Source organism: Nothoprocta perdicaria, unplaced genomic scaffold, assembly GCF_003342845.1.
Source record: "Nothoprocta perdicaria isolate Ctin4 unplaced genomic scaffold, notPer1 scaffold_15, whole genome shotgun sequence".
NCBI classification, from domain to species: Eukaryota; Metazoa; Chordata; class Aves; order Tinamiformes; family Tinamidae; genus Nothoprocta; species Nothoprocta perdicaria.
The window spans coordinates 275,302-280,547 of record NW_020454649.1 but is presented as its reverse complement, the minus strand read 5'-3'; the positions used below and the strand labels follow the sequence as shown (position 1 = coordinate 280,547).

At 51.3% G+C, this 5,246-nt stretch overlaps 1 long non-coding RNA gene across 1 annotated transcript in view; it reads left to right on the top strand.

The window, feature by feature from the left end:
- Positions 1–421: 421 nt before the first annotated feature.
- LOC112943514 overlaps positions 422–5,246 on the top strand; it is a 54,709-nt gene continuing 49,884 nt past the window's right edge. Inside the window, exon 1 of the long non-coding RNA XR_003248607.1 lies at positions 422–451. This is a non-coding gene — a long non-coding RNA (uncharacterized LOC112943514). The remainder of the gene's footprint in view (positions 452–5,246) is intronic.

The following is a 5,246-nucleotide window of genomic DNA, read 5'->3' as shown; positions in this document are numbered from 1 at the left end:
GCCCCCCCGCGGCCTCCGCCGCCCCCCGGGCCGCCCCGAGGGCCGCGGTGCCGGGGGGGCTTCGTGCCGGGCTGTCCAGGGGAGAGGCGGCGAGTGTGGACGGGACCCCGGCAGCACTGCGCTTGCCTGTCCCCCCGGGGGCAGCAGGGCTGAGACCCCCGGGTACCTGCCCCCCTGCTCCCCGGGGACAGCGTGTGTGTGTGAGCGTGAGCGGGCAAACGTGAGCGTGCCATGGTGTGTGTGTGTGCGAGTGTGAGCGGGCAAGTGTGCGAGTGTGCAAATGTGCGAGTGTGAGCAGGCAGATGCGTGTGTGTGCGAGTGTGAGCGTGCACGAAACACGGGTGCCCCTGCCCGCCGTGCCCTGCCTGACGCCCCTCTCTGCCTCTGCCCGCAGGTGCGGCCGCGCCGTCGACGCCGGAGGCGCYGGGGGAGCAGCGGGACCCGCAGGCAGGTGAGAGCAGCACGCGGCCGCGACGTGGGCCCCTCTTGCCCCCCTGGTGCCCACGTCCCCTCCCAACCCAGTCTCGCACCCGGCCATGGCAGTGGGTCCCCGTCTAGGGTCACGCTAGGCTGTGGTGGCCCCTCAGCATCCCAAGTGCCCTTGGCTCTGGATGCAGCCCCTTGTCTGGCCCTGGCCACGTTGCCAACGGGACCCCTGGGTGCCGGGACCACCTGGGACCCCGCCACCGTCCCCACAGTGTCGCAGAYGGGTGCCGGGCTGGCGGCACCAGCRCAGGGCCATAGCAGCGAGGGCCGGAAAACGCGCGGAAGATGGAATACGTTGCTAAAATGCCGTCACGCTGCTCCAAGGAGAGGCTGTCGGCGTGAGATGGAGGTGGAGGGGTGGAGTTAGGCATCTTTGACCAAAGTCTCCTTCCTCGTGCTAGTGCTGTCTCGCTTTAGCTGCGCTCCCTTCCACTTTGCAGCCAGATGCGTCTTCCGACATTTGCAGCTCTCGTGGGTTTAGTCTTTTCAGTTTTATTTTTTTACCTTTTTTTTTTTTTTTTCCTTAACTCATGATCTCTGAGACAGCTAATACAGCTCTTTCTGGCTACTACTCCTATTGCGACATAGGAAAATAAGAGGCAGGCTAATTAGTAGCACACACTGAAATGCCCCAGACCTTACAGTAAGAAACAAAGGAAAACTTTTATTTTCAGTCATGTGTAATGACAGACTTTTGCTCCATTTCAAAATTTGGAAATTTTAGGTGAAGAGAAAAGAGGTATCCTTGATACATTTAAAAGCTGATAGATAGACAACTACTGCAAAAAAGTCTCTCTTAATTTACTGCATTTTGAATTTTAAGTTCAATAAGATTTTGAGTAAATCAATAAGACACGCAAGAAGACTTTTTTTTTTTCCAAGAAGTTTTTCAGCTGTTTTATTTTGGCATCTCATTTCTCTGATGCTGTTGTCTTCCTGCAAATGCCTGGGTCGCGTTTGCTGCAAGGGCGGCCGGGCACTTCCCCRCAGCTGGGGCCGTCAGGGCAGGCGCCTGCACAGGTGAGGGGCTCAGTTTCACGTGGCTGAGCTCACACACTTCTTTAGGCCCCAGCTTGCTCAGYGGTGCTTTCTTGATCCTAGGTGGTTTACCATAAAAATAGATCATCTCTGCTTATCTAAAGGTAGGGGGGAAAAGGAGATGTTTGCAGCTGAAGGTGGAGAAGGTCTTGTAGATCCTGGAGCACCCACGCATCCTAGATGGGCATTTGATCTCGTCCAAATCGGACCAAATGCTGAACTAGTGCTGCTCTCAAGGCTTTCCTCAAAGGTCAGGAGCATGGGGTCAGCGCCTGTTAATTTACGTCTCTTACTGCACTTAATGTAATTATGTAAAGGCTAAGGGCCTAGCAATAGTGTTGCTCTGAGCCGTCGCTATCTGTGAGACTTTAGGGCTGAGAAATACCTCCAACCAGCTGTAAAGATTAAAAAAATCTGCTCCGTGAGTACGGCCTTCGTGAGGTAATGATTAATGCCAGTACCCTCCTCCTGGGTTTTAGTAATATTCTAATCTTTTACAAGTCACCTGTGCATTGATTCTCGTTCTTTTGCTTTTAAATCTGTTGCCACAAATAGATCTACTTGTAGGATTTACATTAACAGTGATTTCTCCTGTCTCTGTTCTAGCTATAGAGACCGCTCTCATACGGGACATACATAAAGTAAATTATATCTTTGTTATTAGATTTTTCAGGCAGGTTTTGTAGTGGTGCTGTGTTGTTTTCAGTAGCTTTGAACTCCTGCTGAAAAGCTAGTAGATTTTTTTAATATACATTTGCTTTTTGGACAACATCCTCTTTTTTTTTTTTTTTAAGCCCCTTGGCTTGCACCCTGCCAGGTATGCTCCACGTTTTTGCGGAGGGGAAGGGGACAGGTTACCTGTATGCTCCCTCCCATACGACCGAAGGCTGGCAGCTCCCTTTTTTCCTCCGTGATATTTTGCAAGGGATCTCRGGGTTTGCTGAGCAGATGCTGCTGCCTTCCTGGTGGGGTCCATGCCGGTGTGTTTTGCTGAACCCCTCATGCTGCTGCTATCACCATTTTTACCTGACCCCTAACAATCAGTAATAGTGCTAACAGCATGGTTACTTGCCACCACATTTCTCTAAACCAGAGAGTGTAGGAGTGAGAACCCAGTGAAGCCCGATGCGGTAGCACTGTCCTCTACTCGAGTAGGACTTGATGCAGGCACGATAGGTGGTTGGGGGGACGTGTCAGGTATAGAGCCCTCTGACTTTAGCAAGAAGAGCCTGAGCTGAAAGCCTGAAAGGAGGGGTGTGCTGTTTCACTTCCATTTCCTTTCGCCAATAAAATCACTTCCCAGGGTAGAAGGTGCGTCCAGACCCACAGCAGCRCCCAGGGACGTGGTCTGGGACAGGGGAGGAAACTGCACCTGGTTCAAACGCTGGTGATTTTCTGTGTAACCGATTGGTGTCATTTGGAGCAACACACCAGGGCACAGGGCTGGCTGTGCATGTGCGCGTACACTCACACTCGTACTTTATATATGTATATACACACACACACACATATACACATGCTTTATATATACATCTGTATATATATACACATTCTTTGCATGTATATATACAAACATATATATGATGTAGTTTGTTCTGTCATTTTATTTTATTTTCAGGTAGTCAGGCTCCTTGATAACCTTCGATAAGGTAGTTGCAACACTTGTCACCATAAGCATCAAAGCTTCCCCTTAAAAACAAGCAGTGAAACCCATGTGTTTTGTAGCACGTTTGCTGCTGCCGTTTAGAGGGATTAGAAAGGGCGGCCAAAGCTTCTCGATTAATTTTTCCTGTTGCACCTTGAGGACGGCGTCGCGACGTGTCTCGCTCGTGGTGCGGCGGGACCTTCTGTGGGAGCTTCCCGGGCGTGCGTGGTCCGTTCCCGACGCGGCCCGTGCTGGGACGCGGCCCACGTTGGCTCGCAGCCCTGCCGGGGCCGTGAGCGCGCGGGGCCGTGGCGGAGGGCGCCGCGCTGCTCCCTGCGATCCGGCACCGAGCGCCGCGGGGAACGCGCCGTGCACGCGCTGCGTTGGTGTGGGGCCCATGCCAAGTCACAGTGCAGGTTGTCCCAGGGCTGGTGCCTGTGCCCTCGCGTGCAGGTGTGGATGGGAGCCGCGTGGGAGGCAACCGAAGCTGCGTTAACATTCCCGTTTATTTAACTGGAGGGATCCCCCATTCCCTAAGCTTCTCCTGTGAGCGTGAGGGATGTGTTTTCCTCCTGTACTCCATGCTCTGCCAACACAGCGGCTCCTTCTCCTGYGCCATGGCCCGGGGGTCCCCCGGGGTCCTCCTCGCTGGTCCACCACCGACAGCTTCCATGCCACGGGAAGGGCCTCCTGGCAGCCTCGGGGTCGTGGGTGAGAATGCAGTAAGCAGTTTACTAAGGATAAAGTCTGGGATTGCCTAGGAAAATGGGATCCATCGTCCCTTGTTTTCAGGGAGCTGAAAGGAAGGTAGGGGATAAGGCTGTGCTAAGTCACGTAAGCTGCCAGGGGCTTCTGCCCAAGCGGAGCGGGTTCAGCCGCTGAGGAAACCTGAGTATTTCCCGCTTGTGACCAGACCTTTCTGAAAATGAGAATTAAAAACAAAAATCTTCTGAGGATGTGATAGTTTTAAATGATGCATTTTCAAAATGAGCGCACAGTAGAAGGGAAAAATGGAAAGCAGTGGGAAACTGCCATGGAAAAATTACATCTAGTTTTTAAAGGACACGATTCTTCCATTTTTCCTTCTTGAAGTAGCTGCCCTCACACGAACAGCGCTAGTGGATCTGTGTGGGAGGGAGAAAGCACTGCCGAAGCAGGTCCCACCGTATTGCTGAGCTTAAAGCTTTACAGAAGTAAATAAAGATATTTTCCGATAGAGGAATCGGGGTGAGCACTCGGAAAAAAAAAATACTCTCATGCTGCTGTGCAGCTTGTTGCATTAGAACCAAGACGGTACGAAGGGAAGTCCCTTCCCGAGCTGGTGTCAGCAAAAGGAGGGAAAGAGAAAGGTGGCCTCAGTGAGAGTGCGTTTGATCTTGCACCCAGTGAATGGCACATCGTGTCCACTCTGGGGAAACTGTATTTCCCTGGATAGGAGTGAAGAGGAGAAAAACCCGTTCTTTAGGAGAAGGGTTGTGGGGAAGCCGCCAGCAGCCACGACGCTACCGGTTATTGAGCCTCAATACGCAGAATATATAGTCAGCAGCATTAATTTAACGTAAGTACCAAGAGCTGCAAGCATCCAAAGGAGGACACAAAAGCCAACGTGGAGATGTCTCGTTGCCCTTGCCTCTCTCCGCCTGGAGAGCCTGGCGGGGTGACTTGCTAAAATCCTGCGCGTCTGGCGGAGCGGCCCCTTTCCTGCGTGGCGGGCTGGTGCCAGGTCTCTATCWCTCACTGGTTTCCTTTCTAAATCTCTTTAATTACGCTGTTATATTTTAGTTAATTTTCAGCCTGTGTTGCTCTGTTCTGTTTTTTTCATATCTGAAATAGGTGGTGATTTCAGTGAGGAGAAAAGCAGGAGGGGCAGTGGTCTGTGTATGTAAACATTTTATGTGAACATACGGAATGCTTGTGAGTTATTTATTATATGTTATATTTTTTCTATTTATTTATTTATACTGGGATTGTGAAAAATCTCGATATACCTGTCAGAAGTTCTTGGCTCTGCATTGGCCAGTTTTGATGCAATGAGATAATTGTTGCCTTTTTTTGGGTGTTTTTTTTTTTTTTTTTT